Source organism: Salvelinus alpinus, chromosome 13, assembly GCF_045679555.1.
Source record: "Salvelinus alpinus chromosome 13, SLU_Salpinus.1, whole genome shotgun sequence".
Lineage (NCBI taxonomy): Eukaryota > Metazoa > Chordata > Actinopteri > Salmoniformes > Salmonidae > Salvelinus > Salvelinus alpinus.
The window spans coordinates 23,192,329-23,212,253 of NC_092098.1; the positions used below are offsets into that span (position 1 = coordinate 23,192,329).

The 19,925-nt window shown below is 41.9% G+C and overlaps 1 protein-coding gene across 2 annotated transcripts in view; it reads left to right on the plus strand.

Moving 5' to 3' along the window:
- Positions 1 to 3,388: 3,388 nt before the first annotated feature.
- The window catches only part of LOC139537411 (glycerophosphodiester phosphodiesterase domain-containing protein 5-like), a 52,732-nt gene continuing 36,195 nt past the window's right edge, over positions 3,389 to 19,925 (plus strand). The window contains exon 1 of one of the 2 annotated variants that reach the window (XM_071338664.1): positions 3,389 to 3,498. The gene's annotated coding sequence lies outside the window, so the exon portion shown is untranslated. The other variant, XM_071338665.1, reaches the window with a different exon arrangement.

Genomic DNA, 19,925 nt, shown 5'->3' on the forward strand with positions numbered 1-19,925 from the left:
GGTGCACATTTTGCCTTTTGCCCAAGAGACCAAGTTTTGGATACTCTGGTTTAGAGCACGAGTAAAACATTATTTTGTAAATCCTCTATTTTGAGAATGGCAACTTCCATATGTTAATATAGCTCACAGTTCTCATGTATTGAAGCAGAGGAGCATCCCCAAGAGACACCTTATTCTTCAGCTGTAAACAATTTTTCAGCAAATCTTAACTTTTCTCTCAAATCTGAGCTTTCTGCTGTGAGGAAGCAGGTCACAGTGTGGGGGTATTCTTCTGTTAGTAATGGAATGTTGCCTGATCTTCGTATGATGCAAGACCTCAGTAACGTTGCCCTGCATGCTGATGCAACCTTCAGCTGTTTTAATATCACCGACTATGGCCAAACCTACTCAAAGATGTGATTTACTGTACAAACTATGGTACAGTAGTTTAGTGCCTGTCTGGAAGGCGTGAAAGGGTTTAGAGATATTCTGTTATAGTTCATTCTGATCCCATTTATGCAGTGTTCTTCAATCCTGTCCCTGAAGACCCACTGAGCAGGCTTTTGTTCCATCCCAGGACTAACATATCTGATTCTAATCAAGGGGTTAGTTGATATTATTTGAGGAATTAGGTGTGTTATTGCTGGGCTACAGCAAAATCCTGCACACACAGTAGGTATTTTGAATGATGATTGAAGACCACTACACTAATGAATGGAGTTTGTGTAGACAATTAGTATCAGGCATAAATAGGTGTAATTTTCATCATATTGCTTACTCACGTAGCCAGTCCTTTCAGATGGTGTGTCTATTAGGGACTAGTTTACATTTGGAACTGGACAAATGTAAAGAGAGGCCCTCAAGTTAGCTGTGTGAGATACAGAAGGCAATAGCATCCTCTGGTGGATGAAAATCATCAAACGAATACAGGAGATGATGATGATTCACCACCAGGGGCTGCCAAGTGCTGGGGAATATTCATGCAGCCACAAGCTCTGTATCTCTCTTGACTAGGATTTAGATATTTGGGGGTTTTCTCCAGTGACAGTCACACAATTTCAATCATAGTTTATAAATCTGTAATAAACAGTTACAAAACAATCAATAAACTTACAATTAACAGTATAAACTCCTTCTAAACCCCCTTATAAATCAGTGCAGTTAATCTACAGAATAGTGCTCTCAGAGACAGACAGAGACACAGAGAGTGTGTAGACCCACCTAACCTTCTTTGCTCACCAATCTCTGTTACAAGATGAAGTAAATTTACTCCACTTGTCAGTTACACAAGATTAGCGGTACCTGACACAAATGTCTCCCAAGCCAGGGGTTAATCTGTGGCCTGGAATAGATCTCCTGCTGGATGTCACTCCCTCCCTGTGCCTGGTGTTGGCTCACTGCCTCAGAGCTGTAACAGAGGTTGGTGCTAGATGGCACTTGCGAAGGGCAGCCATCCTGATTCTTGGAGGTACCATAGACATCATCAAGGAGAACAGTTGAAATGCCAAGTGATGGAAATGATTAAATAGTGCAGGACATGTCAATTAAGGCTCCCGAGTGGCGCAGCAGTCTAAGGGATTGCATCTTAGTGCAAGAGGCGTCACTACAGTCCCTAGTTCGAATCCAAACTATCACGTCCGGCCATGATTGGGAGTCCCATAGGGTGGCACACAATTGGTCCAGCGTCGTCTGAGTTTGGCCGGGGTAGGCCATCATTGTAAATAAAAATGTGTTCTTAACTAACTTGCCTAGTTAAATAAAATAAAAATTGAAGCATCGACACCAAATTCACCCTGTAAAAATGACCAGCCTTCATGATTTAGGACTACGATCCAGGGAACCTATGGAAAAGAATTGATCCTTCAGTTATTGAGTCGTTATTGGAAAATGTCCTATACATTGTGCACTTTTATTTACCTATCCAATGTGTGGGCCTTATTCTGATTCATCTGATCATATGTCAGATGCTCATTGTCAGTCACTAGCTGCAACCTGGGTCAGGGGTAGACATAACATAGTGAATGTAAATCAGTTACACTCGTATGATATGTTACATTTAATTTGATATGTATTAATTTCTGGATGTCCATCATCCATTGTGTATGATATGGTATACATTCAAATTCGTATGATATGTTGCGAATTGCAATTCTTAAAAATATGTTACAAATTACAATCATACAATATGTTATGATTTAGCAAAACGTATCATATTTTATGAATTCCAATTTGTTGAGGCTAACGTTAGCCAGGTGGCTAGGTGGCTAGCTAGGCTAAGGGTTTTGGGTTAAGGTTAAGGTTAGGCGTTAGGTTAAAGGGTTAAGGTTAGGGTTAGGGGAAGGGTTAGCTAACAAGTAGTTGCAAAGTAGCTAAAAAGTAGTAATTCATTGCTAATTAGCTGAAATGCTAAAGTCCATGATGAGATTCGAACACACAACCTTTAGGCCCTACTTTCGTTTTTGTCTGAAGTAAGTAACCTACTGTCTTATATAACCATACCAAACATAACATATCATACTATATTGAACACACATGGGAACGCAACATGCAACAATTTCAAAGATTTGGCTGAGGTACAGTTCTTATCACGAATTCAGTCAATTGAAATATATGCATTAGGCCATAATATATGGATTTCACATGACTGGGCAGGGGCGCAGACATGGGTGGGCCTGGGAGGGCATAGGCCCACCACTTGGAAGCCTGACCCAGCCAATAAGAACATGTTTTCCCCCACAAAAGGGCTTTATTACAGACAGAAATACTCCTCAGTTTCATCAGCTGTCTGGGTGGCTGGTTACAGACGTTCCCGCAGGTAAAGAAGCCGGATGTGGAGGTCCTAGACTGGCGTGGTAACATGTGGTCAGCGGTTGTGAGGCTGGTTGGACGTACTGACAAATTCTCTAAAACGACATTAGAGGCAGCTTATGGTAGAGCTATGAATATTCAATGGTGGACATTTCTGCAGTCATCATGCCAATTGCACGCTCCCTCAAAACTTGAGACATCTGTGGCATTGTGTTGTGTGACAAAACTGCACATTTTAGAGTGGCCTTTTATGTGGCCATCAGTGGCCTGATCATGCTGTTTAGTCAGCTTCTTGATATGCCACACCTGTCAGGTTGATGGATTATCTTGGCAAAGAAGAAATGCCCACTAACAGGGATGTAGACACATTTTTGCACAACATTTGAGATAAATAAGCTTTTTGTGTGTTTGGAAATGTCTGGGATATTTTCTTTAAGTCCATGAAACATGGGACCACACTTTACATGTTGCATTTATATTTTTGTCCAGTATAATTTGATACTCCCGGATTTATGTTTACTATGTTACGTCTAGCCTATGAGACCAGGCTGCTAGTTTCTAAAGCCCATACCCTGAACCAGTGCCCGGCAGAGGATACGTAGCCTTTTCGTAACAGGTCTCTCAGTGCGAAGTGGGTTCACTACAGCTCCACCCACACCGTGTCGGACGGATTAAGGTTCTATCCTTTTCTGAGAAGTGTGTAAACCTTCGGTGAGTCACAATCTTGTGAGTTATTTTGTTAGAATTCCAATGAAAATTCACTTCGGACATTGTCATTGGAAATTATCATTCTCGGTGCGCCCGCGTCTGTAGTTTATGTACCCTAAATGTTATATTTTGTCATTAGATGGTTTGCCGACATAACCTGAAACCTAATTCTCGCGAACCATAAACTTTAGCGAATTATTTGAAGTCGAACGAACCTGCAATAACTTCAACTAGGGGACAAGTATCGGTGTACTATCACGGGAATATGGCTATGGCATATATATCTAATAGGCTACCTAGTTTTATAACTTTTGCTTTGGAGAAGATACGCAGTCGTGGAGGGAAGGTGAGTGTTGACATTGTGTTCAGGTTAACGGATTAAATTGAATATAAACCGACCAATATCACATAGTCTACTGTGTGGCTTGCCTTGTTTACCTGCGATCATTTCATGAGACCTAATGAGACATTGATGACCAGACAGTTGTACTGTAGGGGAGACCGGTAATGGCTGTAACACTTCTGACATTTTTGTCAATTTCTCATAGATTGTTTGAGCTACTACATTCAAAACGTGATAGGAACAGCTTCCATCTGTCTGCTACAAATGGGTATAGGTATTATCTCTCTAAATAAAACCGATAAATTGTGACTTTGTGGAAACATTACCCCACCTTCGGGTCAGTTGAAACAGGGCTTGGGGAAATGTAACAGTTTGAATAAATGCATAAATCACGACATGCAACGAAATATTGATAGCTTTTATTGAAAACATGAGAACAGCAGAATTAATCATGTTTATTATTTTTACATTCCATTAACTGGCCATTCTCAACTAAACTACAACATCTGGATTAAACAATTGAATGTTTGTGGTGTCCCTTATGGAAAAAACAAATGAATTCCACATGTGAACACGTGTGATCTTGTGTGATGACATGTGATTTTATGTGAAGTTGATGTGAAAACATGTGACATTTCACTTGTGAAAACGTGTTTCACATATGAAAACATGTTTTTGGAATACTTCACATTAGATATTGAAGGGGTTTGATTAACTGACACAGGTTGCCCCGGCGGGAGGAGATTTCCCCCAGTGTAACCGGTGTGAAATGGCTAGCTAGTTAGCGGGGTGCACGCTAATAGCTTTTCAATCGGTGACATCACTCGCTCTGAGACCTTGAAGTAGTTGTTTCCCTTGCTCTGCAAGGGCCGCGGCTTTTGTGGAGCAATAGGTAATGATGCTTTGTGGGATACCTAGTCAGTTGTACAACTGAATGCATTCAACTGAAATGTGTCTTCCACATTTAACCCAACCCCTCTGAATCAGAGAAGTATGGGGGCCTGCCTTAATTGACATCCTTGTCTTTGGCACCCAGGGAACAGTGGGGTAACTGCCTTGCTCAGGGGTAGAACAACAGATTTTTACCTCGTCAGCTCAGTGATTCGATCGAGCAACCTTTCGGTTACTGGCCCAACGCTCTAACCACTAGCCTACCTGCCTAGTGGTTTTGCTGATGTGTTCAGAGGGTCCCTGGTTCGAGCCCAGGTTGGAGAAGGACAGAAGCAAAACTGTTACATTGATGCTGTTGACCCGGATCACTGGTTGCTGCAGAAAAGGAGGAGGTCAAGGGGGGAGGGTGTGTAACTGGTGTGAAATGGCTAGCTAGTTAGCGGGGTGTGCGCTAATAGCGTTTCAATTGGTGACGTCACTCACACTGAGACCTTGAAGTAGTTGTTTCCCTTGCTCTGCAAGGGCTGCGGCTTTTGTGGAGTGATGGGTAACGGTGCTTTGTGGGAGGCAGTTGTTAATGTGTTCAGAGGGTCCTTGGTTCGAGCCCAGGTTGGGGCGAGGAGAGGGACGGAAGAGATACTGTTACACCAGGTAAAAAATGATTGCATTCATTTTGGAACCAGGTTGCCTCCCGGGCGTGAGCCAGGTGCCCTGTTCAAAGCCCATTGCGAAGTCGGCTCAAAACAAAAGTGACGTAGATTAAGCACACACATATTCTCAAGACATTTGTTTTACCAGTCTTCAGGATGTCACGTGATGGTCCCAGATAGTCCCAAACCATTATAAGTAAAGTAATGGTATGGTGGTTTTAAAGTAAGTGGTACGCTGTTCCATCTCATATAACCCCACCTGGGATTTGGACTCCCAGTTTCTGGATTTTAGGTGTGCTGATCTTTCTGCTGAGCAATAATGTCTGTAGCATTCCCCTACACATTCGATGCCTATAATAAATCTATGCACAGAGTGCCATCTGCACTGCTCTTTTAGTTAACAGTTCATCTGACTTTTCTCTCATCGTTGATTTAATTGACTTATTTCAGCAATTTGAGGGTATTCTGTATAGTTGTCTAATGTTGTTTCAATGTTACTCCTGAATTACTATGAGAAATACAATATCATAGTTTTTCTTGAGCGTATATTTAACAAAACTGAGATTTAATTTGAAGTCCAAAGTGCAGGAATACAGGTGTGGTGGCATAGCATAAATATCATAATGCAGGCAACCAAGAAGTTGTGAGTTCAAATCCCAGATGATGACACATTGAATAATAATTACTGTATAAATATACAGTTGAAGTCGGAAGTTTACATACACTTAGGTTGGAGTCGTTAACTTGTTTTTTAACCGCTCTACAAATTTCTTGTTAACAAACTATAGTTTTGGCAAGTCGGTTAGGACATCTACTGTGTGCATGACACAAGTAATTTTTCCAACAATTGTTTTCAGACAGATTATTTCACATAATTCACTGTATCACAATGCCAGTGGGTCAGAAGTTTACATACACTAAGTTTACTGTTCCTTCAAACAGCTTGGAAAATTCCAGAAAATGATGTCATGGCTTTAGAAGCTTCTGATAGGCTAAATTACATAATTTGATTCAATTGGAGGTGTACCTGTGGATGTATTTCAAGGCCTACCTTCAAACTTTGCTTGACATCATGGGAAAATCCAAAAGAAATCAGCCAAGACCTGGTTGATCCTTGGGAGCAATTTCCAAACGCCTGAAGGTACCATGTTCATCTGTACAAACAATAGCACACAAGGATAAACACCATGGGACCATGGTGTTTATCCTAGCCGTCATACCGCTCAGGAAGGAGACGCGTTCTGTCTCGTAGAGATGAACGTACTTTGGTGCGAAAAGTGTAAATCAATCCCAGAACAACAGCAAAGGACCTTGTGAAGATGCTGGAGGAAACGGGTACAAACGTATCTATATCCACAGTAAAACGAGTCCTATATCGACATAATCTGAAAGGCTGCTCAGCAAGGAAGAAGCCACTGCTCCAAAAACGCCATAAAAAAGCCAGACTACGGTTTGCAACTGCACATGGGGACGAAGATCGTACTTTTTTGGAGAAATATCCTCTGGTCTGATGAAACAAAAATAGAACTGTTTGGCCATAACGACATGTTTGGAGGAAAAAGGGGGAGGCTTGCAAGTCGAAGAACACCATCCCAACCGTGAAGCACAAGGTTAGCAGCATCGTGTTGTGGGGGTGCTTTGCTGCAGGAGGGACTGGTGCACTTCACAAAATAGATGGCATCATGAGGGATGAAAATTATGTGAATATATTGAAGCAACATCCCAAGACATCAGTCAGGAAGTTAAAGCTTGGTCGCAAATGGGTCTTCCAAATGGACAATGACCCCAAGTATACTTAAAAAGTTGTGGGCTAAATGGCTTAAGGACAACAAAGTCAAGGTATTGGAATGGCCATCACAAAGCCCTGACCTCAATCCTATAGAAATGTTGTGGGCAGAACTGAAAAAGCGTGTGTGAGCATGGAGGCTTACAAACCTGCCTCAGTTACACCAGCTCTGTCAGGAGGAATGGGCCAAAATTCACCCAACTTATTGTGGGAAGCTTGTGGAAGGCTACCCGAAACGTTTGACACAAGTTAAACAATTTAAAGGCAATGCTCTCAAATACTAATTGAGTGTATGTAAACTTCTGACCCACTGGGAATGTGATGAAAGAAATAAAAGCTGAAATAAATCATTCTCTCAACTATTATTCTGACATTTTCACATTCTTAAAATAGTGGTGATCCTAACTGACCTAAGACAGGCAATTTGTACTAGGATTAAATGTCAGGAATTGTGAAAAAGTCAGTTTAAACGTATTTGGCTAAGGTGCATGTAAACTTCTGATTTCAACTGTACATACACAATGTAGTCAAATATGTAAACACTATGTTAAAAGCACTGTGTGGTGTCACATGTGAAGTGTTCTAAAAACACGTGTCTTTTGTGTGTGTGAATGAATGTTGGACATGTTCACTCAAACAGACTCATTGTTGTGACAGTGGTATGGTAGTCCTGGGGTACGGGCTTGGTGGGTCCATCAATTTCATTCCCAGCACCCAGACCTCCTTAGGCGGGTCACAATTAATCTTGACCCTTGCAGCCATTAGCTATCTTCAATTTATTTACATGTTCAAACTTTAGCATTGTTAACTTACATCAAATATATCTACACACACTGGTTATAAACCTGATATAAGTTTGGTGAATCTAACGACAAAGCAGGTGATGCCAGCGCAAAAACAAATTTGGTCAAAAAAAAAAAAATCTTACCTCAAAATCAGATTAATTTCATTAAAATCTATCACAGGGTCTTGCTTCTTCAGATGAGGGTTGAGGACTAAATTGACCATGTGCACAGTGAGTCACATGATTCTAGCTTGTCCCTGATTAAACATATTGAGAGTGTTACAACTATCCTGTGTTAGAACCATCCCAATGTCCCCGAATTGATTTAAAACATGTTAATTGGCCTAGGTCAGGTAGCCCACAGTGGCTGACCAGACCTGGACTGTTTAAAAAGGATTTAAAATAAATAAGAATTCACAATATCTCATCAACATCATCCTACGGTACCTCATTGTATAATTTCTCACTGTACATGAAGTTGCACTGATACCTAGTTAAACAATTGTATTCACTTGCATAATTACCAAATAACCACACAGTAACTGTACTAGTAACTAATGCTAAAATAACTGGCCCAGTTGCTTCAAATCTAGTTTAATATTTGTTTTATACACCTTGTCTGAAAGTACAGTTTAGGCCTACAGCTGAGTAATTACACAATGGTTACAATATAGTTACAGATTCCAGAAGGGCAACTTCATGCAAAATGTTTCCCAACTCCTGTCTCCTGATCTATAACCAAATATATAAATGAAAGGCCAAATGAAGAAATAGCCAGTGAAGACATAAATGCAACCATCTAGCTTGGTATTTGAATACAATAAAAATATAGGCCTGTTTTGACAGTTTTACAGTCTAGTAGGTTATATACTGTCTGAAATCTTTTGAGCAGGTGTTGGCCAACCATATTGTGGTGTGGATCTCTTCCTATCTTTGTCTTGTGTGTTGGTCAGTAATGTATTCAGGTTTAGAGAGAAGGTTGGGATGAGCTCTTAAGTTATCACAGCAGCCAAATGCACCACGGCAGTTGTAACATCTCAGTCATAGTAACTCTAGGGTCTCTGTTAAATGAAATTGTCAGTCTTTTTGCGTTTGATATTCTGGTAGAGATATTATATAGTCACTGCATTTGTAACAACACTTTCCAGACTGTTGTATCCTGCTTTTCCCAACATACGTCATCATGAGGTTATTATCTGTCAGGTCTGAATCATCATTAATGATTGAATGATTAGGCTGCTACTTGGGAGACTGCATAAATGATCAAATGCTGGCCAAGAGGTTATACAGCTTTGCTACTGAGGAACATCTCATTCAGCCATTAAAAGTCACATCCTCCCACCATCTGATAAAGTCAGGTACATAAGTGTCAGCAAAGGCTATTTCTGGCACCAGCCACCCAAGTGATGATTGATTTGACATGTATGGGTCATGTCTGAAGCCATGTTTTCACGATGAGGGCAGTAGTAAATGTGTTATGTCCTCCCATCCCTTTGATGAGTAGCTAATGAGAACGTTGCTCAAACCCTATTGTGGGGCAGTGAATACACTGAATGAGTGATCCAGGGATGAATAATTCATGTGTGATATATTTTTCATGAGGGAATGAATGAATAATGGAGGAGCTTGGAAATAAGTGACACTGACCGATATAAAGGGCTAATTTTAGACATATCCATGGCTGAAACTCAGTGGATTATACTATGAATAACTATGGGCTGATGATTCTAATGACACAGGCAACTTTGTAATGTGCTGTCATCTGAGAGGCCAATTCTAGAACACTGCTGTCGTCAGAGAGGCCCATTCTAGAAAACTGCTATAGACCCAGTCAGTATTAGAACATAGTGACACTGCCCAGCTGTGGGGAAAACAACATGTGGTTACCTAGGTTACCCCAGTGGCTCACTGCAAAAGCTTGACCTTTTTCAAGCGCAATTTTCTTGTTTTCTGCTAGTTTTAGTCAACTACAAAACTACATTGAAGAAAAGTACATGTCTAAAGATTATTTTCAACATCGGCTGCTCCCTAGCATTCTCACTACTTAGAAAAACGTAATATTCTAGGGCTTCCCTCGTGCCCCTGTTCAAGAAAATGCTAGACCAGAACACTGAAGTGGAACTGCCAGCGTTTTAATTACTTTGCCAATATGAAACAAACAGACAATCATAATATCAGTCAAAAAGATCAAAATCCCAGTTCATGCTACAAAACCAACTTTATAAGAGGTTTTAAAAATAGGTTATATTTGACTCAACATTCCATAGTGTACACTAAGGCAATGTTGGCAGAACAGAGGGATGCAGTTCAATGCATGATTTAATATAATTCACCAATACATTTCTTGGTAGTCCAAAAAATATTGCTATCAGGATGTAAATCACAGTTGGCCTGGTACAGTGTTTGCTGCCTCCATTCGGGAGGCACTGTTTCAGTTTCAATGACTCAATATTTTGGACAAAAATTGACGAATGTAACTAAGGCTGGGAATGTCAATACAATCAAACTAGCAAGGACAATGATCACAAATTAGTCATAACGTGGCTAATAGGCTAGCATATCTACAGTTGAAGTCGGGAGTTTAAATACACTTATGTTGGAGTCATTAAAACTCGTTTTTCAACCACTCCACAAATTTCTTGTTAACAAACTATAGTTTTGGCAAGTCGGTTAGGACATCTAATTTGTGCATGACACAAGTAATTTATCCAACAATTGTTTACAGACAGATTATTTCACTTATAATTCACTGTATCACAATTCCAGTGGGTCAGAAGTTTACATACACTAAGTTGACTGTGCCTTGAAACAGCTTGGAAAATTCCAGAAAATGATGTCATGGCTTTAGAAGCTTCTGATAGGCTAATTGACATAATTTGAGTCAATTGGAGGTGTACCTGTGGATGTTTTTCAAGGTCTACCTTCAAACTCAGTGCCTCTTTGCTTGACATCATGGGAAAATCAAAAGATATCAGCCAATTTGTAGACCTCAAAGTCTGGTTCATCCTTGGGAGCAATTTCCAAACGCCTGAAGGTACCACGTTCATCTGTACAAACAATAGTACGCAAGTATAAACACCATGGGACCACGCAGCCGTCGTACTGCTCAGGAAGGAGATGCGTTCTGTCTCCTAGAGATGAACGTACTTTGACCCAAGTTAAACAATTTAAAGGCAATGCTACCAAATACTAATTGAGTGTATGTAAACTTCTGACCCACTGGGAATGTGATGAAAGAAATAAAAGCTGAAATAAACAATTCTCTCTACTATTATTCTGACATTTCACATTCTTAAAATAAAGTGGTGATCCTAACTGACCTAAGACAGGGCATTTTTACTTGGATAAAATGTCAGGAATTGTGAAAAACTGAGTTTAAATGTATTTGGCTATAGTGTATGTAAACTTCCGAATTCAACTGTTACGTAATTCCCAAACTTCTAAGAATTTATGAAAACTTGAAAATGACCATGACTGACTGCCTTCATTTGTCTTCTGTAGCAACATTTGATATTGTGTTTTTTACATTGGGTAAAAGTAGAGACTCCGAGCTAGAAAATGGTATATCATATACTACAGTTTAGGAACCATGTGAAAGTAATTCTGCTTTGAAAGTTGATGAACTTAAATGTTTTGGTACCTACTGGAGAGCTCTTCTTTGTCTACACCCATTCAGTATCGTTCACACCCTCTTAAGGTTTAGTTCCATCCATCTCTTCAATGATTCACATGTGAAGCTATGTACTAAACAACCAAAGAATTCAAGACTAATGGCTGTCTTATACTGCGGGTGTGTTCGTGAATTTAATCTGGAGTGCCAGAGTGAGCTCTGGGTGTTTGTAAACTAAGCGTTGTCAGATTGTCAGTTCGTAAATTCAGAGCATTTCGCTTTCGGAGGAGTAGGGTTGATCCGAGTGTTCTGACCTAACAGCAGTCAAGCACCCAAGCTAACTTGCTAATGTTGGTTAGCTTGCTAGCTACTTCCAGACACAAATGAGAGAACAGTTCATTACGACCATATTACACGCCCTAGCAGAGCTGGTTAGGCTGTTTTTATGTTATCCAGAGCGTTGGTGACGGCAACTGTGCTGCTGGCAAAAATTAAATCACCCTTTTTTGCCAACATTTATTGACACTGGCCATATTAAACGGGTGTTGAGTGTTTGTAAATTCGTCAGTTATTCTGTCACACTCAGACGAGAGTGTACTGAAATCAGAGTAGATAGCCAGAGCGAATTTACCAGCTACGTCTATCGGTAGTTGTTGCAGTGACATCATAAACATTCTATTGAAATAGTTATTTGCATAGTGTATAAGTATTTTGTTTAGACATGTAGCTAGCTAAACAATGAAGCATAATCCCAACTCATAACGTTACTACCCTGCATAAATCTGCAGGTAGCTAACCAACCAGGTTCAATGTTAAATAGATAACATTAGGCTATAACTAGCATTTCAAATAGCTCTGAGATACGAATAATATTAGTACACAGATAATACGTAACGCTAACTAGCTAGCTAGCGAACAGTACACTAACTTGAAATGAAAACAACTTTCTGACAAAATTAGAAACGTATAATATCTGAAAATGTAGCTAACTAGACTCTTTTACCAATATATCTGGACGGACGCTTCTCCCTCTGTCACAGATGCCATGGTTGCCCTTAGTTTGAAGATGTAATCCGGATAGGTTTTTTATACAACAGCCACAGAAGTGTGTTCTCTTTTTGACTCCGTCTGCATATTTGCAATCAAACGCCAGAATTTGCTCCATCTCCTTAGGTATCATCCTCTAATTCCACTCATTTCAAAACTCAGTCCTCCAGAAAATGGAGCGCAACACTTATGCAGTTATACTACGTGATATCTTTAAAAAAAAATCTGCGTTAGAAAAGATTACCTACACATACTGACCAGCTCATATTATAGACAGAAAGTGCTACATGGCAGACCAATCCGAACTCATCTCTCGGCATGTCCAGCCCCCTCATTATCTCAGCCACTCATGGCTAGCGGGAAGTTTGCTGACTTTTTCCATGAATAAACCAACTGGGCCTGTAATTTTAACAATTGTATTTGTAATTTTGATTTGAAAAAAATAAGTTTACATTCAAATGGCGCTCCTGTGAAGTAGTGATGCGCTACATACCCTTAGTTTCCTGAAACGAGTCACATATCTAAGTGCTCGCTTGTCAGAAAATGTTTTAACCTTTTCACAAGTACCAACAAAAGAGTGTGATCATTCTACAGTGGTCCCTGCAGCGGAAGCTCAGTCCGGTTTGATTAGAACGCTTATTTAGATTATTGCGTCAATCGAAACTGGACAGTCAGCATTTGAGCTAGCCACACTGTTTTTTCACAGAAACATTTTGCACAAACACAGTCCTTATAAAATTATGTCCTGAATGTGACAAGTTTATTTTTGGATGCCATGTTCAGACATTCACAGAAGTACCAACAGCATACACAGTCATCCAAACCGGAAAATGTAAGCTACATTAGTCCTAGCGCTAACTGAAGAAATATTGACATAACACTAGCGGTGATATTTAGATAACGCTCAGCTGACAATATGAATTAGTTAATGGCAATTACTATTTATAATTCATCACATCACGGTTGAGCTCAACATTGATCTAAATAATTGAGTAAAACAATTATTGGGTAGTTTGTGCACGCCGCCATGTTTGTTTTTTGCGTTAACCAAGGATAATAAGAGGAGACAAGATGAGTTGTCTGTTTGCAGTACGCGTGTTGAAGGGGGTGTGTCGTCTACAATCATTCACTTCCCTTCATTCACTTCCGGAAGTTTACCCGAAAGATGAGTGAACCATTCCTTCACCTCATTATAACATCTTTGGTCTGACAGACTTTTACGTGACACCCAGAATGCATTGTATAATGTCAACAAACATGGCACCACACATAGCTGGCAAATAGCTTAGCATTAGCTCATTATGATCAGTACAACCTTCAAAAAAGTATTTTACATACATCATAGGTGTCCGTTACAATCTATGTAATAATTGTCACCAGTACTTGAAAACGTGAATAAAACTGTAAATATATTATGCTCCATACATACATAATTCATGCTACAGTAGAAACGACAGCATGATATACAGAAAATAAGGCACTTACTTTGATAGGAAAGCACACTTGTCCAAAGTTATTATTTGAAAGGAAAACAACAATGGTGGCAAAGTGAGCACCAGCCAGAAAATGTGCCAGTTCGTGCAAGTCTGCATACTTGATGTGTGGACAAAATGGGTAAGGGCTGTCCTCGAAGAGGGAAAGCCTCAAACATAAATTGTCCGCAACACTGAAATTGGCTACTTCCCTATGTGAATTAATGAGGTGAAACACACCTCAATTCAAACTGTAGTTAGAAAATACAACTTGTTAGAAAATAATTTGAAATTGACATGTTGAAACAGCCTATAGATAATTAGCAGGCAGTGCGTGTTAACTGTCCTGTTGCGTCACAATCACATTTTGGAACAGTGAATGCATTCTGACATCACGTACATAAAACAACTCCCGCTGGGGCGATCGTTAGAGATATTTGGAACTCGCGTATGAAAAGGTTAAAAAGTGTAATATTCTTCCTGAGGGTGTATATGAACAGATTTTTATAAGATTTCATGTTGCTAAAATGCTGTCAGTTCCACTTTAAATGGGCCAAGACCAACAACACCAACAAACAGACTATACAGCTACACGTAGTGAGTGGAGTTACAAACGGACTGTACTAAACAAGTTAAATATCTTACCTGTGATGAAATGTTTTCCACACACACAGCTTCGTGTAGCCTACTTGGACACCGAGTCTCCACATTTCCCACTCTCCCACACCGAATAGCCTGAAGCCACAGGGCTCTTCTTGCAAGCTCTATGTCCCTACGTGGGAGCATTGCGAACCGTAGGTCGGGATTATTTACCTGGCTACATGTACATTGTACAACACAGCAGCTTTTCTGCATTTTTTGTTATTTCGGTATAAAATCAATGACGAAGTTGCCTCTTTTACAATGGAGGTCAATGGGGGGAATTATTGCGTGAATACCGACTGGGACTATTGCTTGAGGCCAATTCTCGCAAACTGCTGTGGTTTTAGAGGCCATTTATAAAATACTGATACCGTTTGAGAGGATGGTTCTAAAACATTGTCTGAGAAGCTAATTCTAGAACAGATTGTAAAGGAAGAGAAACACCCAGAGAGACAACCAGAGTCTTCTTAGGTAGTTGTGGGCTGCCTCTCAAATAATCATAACAGATTTCCTCCGTGTCTCCTCCGTGTCTCCTCCGTGTCTCCTCCATGTCTCCCCTCCATCTGCACTCTGGACAGAAGAAAATAAGTTCCTCTACTGTAAGGCTTTCACTTGGCTTGCCTTCACATACTGGTGCAGGTGGAGAAAAGGAGACAACCACTTTAAATGATTGAGACGCAGCCGTGGTGGTAGGTAGCTTCAAGGAAGGCAGACTCAAAAAGGAGATGAGAAGAAGAAGCCACTTTAGATGATTCAGATGCCGCCATGATATATTTTTCACCAGGGAATGCAGACTGAGGAAAGACATAATGACACCCCAACAGGAAGGAAGCCCTGTCTCTTCACTTAAGTCCCTTGGGCTGTGGACATATAAAACCACAAACAGCTGAGGAGGCTGTCGAGGAAAATATGTCACAGGAAGTTTAGGAGCCAGTCAGTTGGGTGGCTCTTCTGCATGGTTATTATAAGTTGCTAGGATGACGTTAAAACAACTGGTGATAGAGACACTCAGGTCAGTAGACTGAGAACTATACTGACATCTCCATCCCTCACAGGTGGAACTAGACATTGCCTTATGATAGTGTGTGTTGTTGATAGGTTGTCTGTCAATCAATGTCCCACTTCCGGCATTAAATTGCCACGGATTATGGAAGTTTGGTTTATTTATTCCAGGAGAAATAGGAAAACCACCATTGCACGGCAGCCCACACCTGCAAATGTTGCTCTAGTTTTGAACAATTTATTAAACTTACAACTAACTCTACACCCCTCTCTGTTATTTGCCAGTTGTTTTGTGATACACATCACCCTGTCTCCTGCCTTGTTTCAGGTTGTTTTGCTTTTCTCTGTTTAACCCTGGGCCACTTGTTCCTCAGTACCCACTGGGCACAGCCATCAATTCGACGTCTATTTCACGTTGATTCAACGTCATTTCGTTGAAATGTCGTGGAAACAACGTTGACTCAACAAGTGTGTGCCCAGTGGGTAGCTACAGAAAGGTGCCAGTTATGAAACTCCCTGCAGCGATCCTTTAAAGTCTTACTATCAGAGATTTTTTTTTCCTGCCCAGGGTCAATGTTTACATTCCAAATAGCTTGAAAGGCTTTGTTATAGGTTTTTTCCAGTTAACTGCATCAACCATTGGCAGTTTGATATGTTAAACCCCAAAGAGTGCTTGAACTTATTGCAAAAAATAACCTAGTCTCTGTTTAAGGCAGTTTGATTGATTGTAAGGTATGAGTGTTTTTTTCGGCTGACACTTCATCCCTCTAGCACCTGTCCTTCTGTCTATTTGACACCTATTCAGAAGAAAAAGTAAGGCCTTTACTTTTGTGTTCAACTATTCATTTGAATGGAACAGCTTAACAGAGAAAAATATTTAGCCTGTCATCAGATTTCTTGTTCTGAAAAGCCACAGTGTGTCAATAGGGGGGTGACCTGACCTGGGTAAAATCTTTCCCTTGTGATGGAAGGCTGAGCAGCCCTGCGTGACCCTCTCCTGGGGGCCCGTCCGGGATGTGGACTCTGGCAGGGTGCCCACGGCCCAGCTCCCCCCAGCATGGTGGGCCACTCTGGGCTAGGTCTCCAGGAAGTATCTCCCCTGGGCTGGGGTGTTCCCATACAAGTCAAACAATGAATAAACAGCGATTGGACCGACGCGGATCGCGGATTTCTCTCTCTGTCTGGGCCTTGTTATATGAATTTAGGTCGCCAGTGATTTACAAACAATATGTCCCCAATTAGTCCCCAGAGAGAGGTGGAATATGGTACATGGCCTGGGATAGAGATGTAACCTCTAAAGAGGACATGATAGTAGGGATGTAAAGGGCATGTATCATGATGGAGACAAGGCAGTGAGTTATCCGGTTTAGTTATGTTTAATAACTCTTATATTAACAGGCAGTCCACAGAACTACTATCTGCTAGTTCTCATTGCTAGGTTAGTCTTATTAGCGTAGTCCGCTAGGTCAGTCACATCTGGTTATGATGATGACACGCATAACCAATGATGGAATTTTGGATGACAGTTATTGGTCAGCCAAATGACCATGGTCACCAGAGTGCGAATTACGGGGAGCCCAGGGGGGTCTTAGACCTCCTGAATGAGACATGAGACCGCCTAAATTCAACAGTCAAACTAATGCTAATTTAACCATTCTCCTATTTGTTTATAATACAATTTGAGACGAGGCAACGAAGAATCGTCTTCAGGTCCTGATTGGCTCGCCCCGACTGGCCGTTAGATTGGGGATGAAACCCGGAGGACAGGCTGGCCGATGACCCAATGAGGGTGCAGAGCGCCTTCCAGAATCGGGATGAGAACTGAGGACCATGTCAACCGGAAGTCCATGGATCTGGAAAATGTGCTGGACCATGAGCTAGGCCGTCTCCTTGGCTGAGGGTAACTTGGGAAGGGGAATGAAATGGGTGGCTTTGGAAAACCTATCCACTACCGTAAGGATGGTCATGTTGCCATCGGACGGAGGGAGACCAGTGACAAAGTCCAGGGGTATATGGGACCAGGGGCGGTGAGGAACAGGGAGTGTTTGAAGGAGGCCTGCCGCAGCTTGCCGTGGAGTCTTACTCTGTGCACACACAATGCAGGCGGCGATGAACGTGGAGACGTCAGGAACCATGGTGGGGCACCAAAACCATTGTCGGAGGAAAGCCAGGGTCCGGTGGTAGCCGGGATGGCTGGTGAGGTTAGAGGAATGAGCCCAGGGCACTAGGAGATGGTCAAATTAAAACGAGTGAATAACCGAGCCCAATGAGCCTACCTTGAGTGGATTCTTTTGGTCGGTCCACACTAAGAATGGATGTTCTGCCCCTTCTAGCCAGTGTCTCCACTCCTCCAGCCCCATCTTGACCTCAAGAAGTTCCCAATTTCCCACGTCGTAGTTCGTCTCAGCGGGATTAAGACAATGGGAGAGGAAGGGTCAGGGATGCAGCTTTTGATCCTGGACAGAACGCTGGGAAAGGACGGCCCCCACTCCAACGTCCGAGGTGTCGACCTGCACCACGAACTGACGGGACAGGTCCGGATGGATTAAGATGGGGACTGTGGTGAATTGATGCTTGAGATCCGAAAATGCCTGGTCAGCAGCTGGGGACCACGTGAATGAAAACTTGAGTGAGGTGAGTGCAGAGAGGGGGGAAGCCAGGGTGCTGTAGCGGCGGTAGAAATGAGCAAACCCCAAGAAGCTTTGAAGCTACACTCTGGAGGTGGCTTGGGGTCACTCCACCACCGCTCTCACCTTGTTAGGATCCATCTGAATGTCCTCTGCAGCGATGACGTATCCCAGAAAAGAGATAGTGGAGGGATGGAATTCACATTTTCAGCTTTAACAAACAGCGGCGTTCCGAAGGTCCAACTTCGAGGAAATGGTCGCCCCCTGGAGATGCTCGAAAGCCGAGGAGAAGAGTGGTAAAAGGTAACGTTTCTTTACCGTGATGTCATTAAGCCCCCTGTAGTCAATACACAGGCGCAGAGTCTTTCTTCTTGTCCTTCTTCTCCACAAAGACACACGGAGAGGAGAGAGCAGTGCGAGTAATAGGAGATGGGAGACTCCCTGTATGGCCCACAGCTTACCTCCGTCATGAAATCCTCCAGACTAAGGCAAACGGTGGATTGTTGCTCCCACACCACCCTAGCCCAGGCGAGCACCCTCCTGGGCATCAGCGTTATAAGATACGCTATCCTCGAATGATCCAATGCAAACAAAGATGGCTGTAGCTCGAAGATGAGGGAGCACTGGGAGAGAAACGCCCGGCAGGTTCCAGGATCCCCAGCGTAGTGCTCATGGAGGAGGTAAGCGGGATTCTTGGGAAACTGGGGTAGGCTGGGGAGAAGCACCACTGGTAGAGGAGTTACTGGGAGTCTGGAAGGTTACCGTTGTGGCTTGCTGCCTAGTAGATAGTAGAATTGTTCCAACAATGCATGGAAGGCATGGTCATGGCATTCCGCCAAGATATGGAGTCCCTCCACAAGGTTATGCAGTAACTCCTTGTGTCTTCCAATGGTGGCTCCTTGGAGGGAGACAGTGTTGTGGAGCTTGTCCGAGTCTGCTGGGTCAGTCATGGCCAGTTCGTACTATAACGACTCAGGATATGACCCAGATGCAGACACCGGAGGTAGATAGTTCAGTTCTTAGAATATATATTATACAAAGGGGCAGGCAAAGTGCAGGTCGAGGGCAGGCAAAGGTTTGTAATCCAAGGCAGAGTCAATCAGGGACAGAACGGCAGGCAGGCTCAGGGTCAGGACAGGCAGAAAAGTCAGAACCGGGAAGACTAGAAAAAAATGACTGGAGAAATGGGAAATACGCTTGTAAGATCTGACAAAGCAAGATGAAATGGCAAAGACAAACAGAAAACGCAGGTATAAATACACAGGGGATAATGGGGAAGAATAGGAGACTCCTTGTAGGGGGTGGAGACAAGCACAAGACGGATGAAACAGATCAGGGTGTGACGAAAAGCGGATTTATGTGATTTTCAAGATTTCTTTTGGCCTTTTTAGTTGTGATTACAAACCTTATCAAAACATAAGGCCTATGGGCTAGGCTACATGAGGTGTGTGACTACGATTCGAAAAAGTCACACAAAAAAGTGATAATATATCATAAGTGATTGTCACCCATCACACTATTCTTGATTTAATCTTGTCTTTACATATACTAAATAATATATGTGTGAAATTTGTTT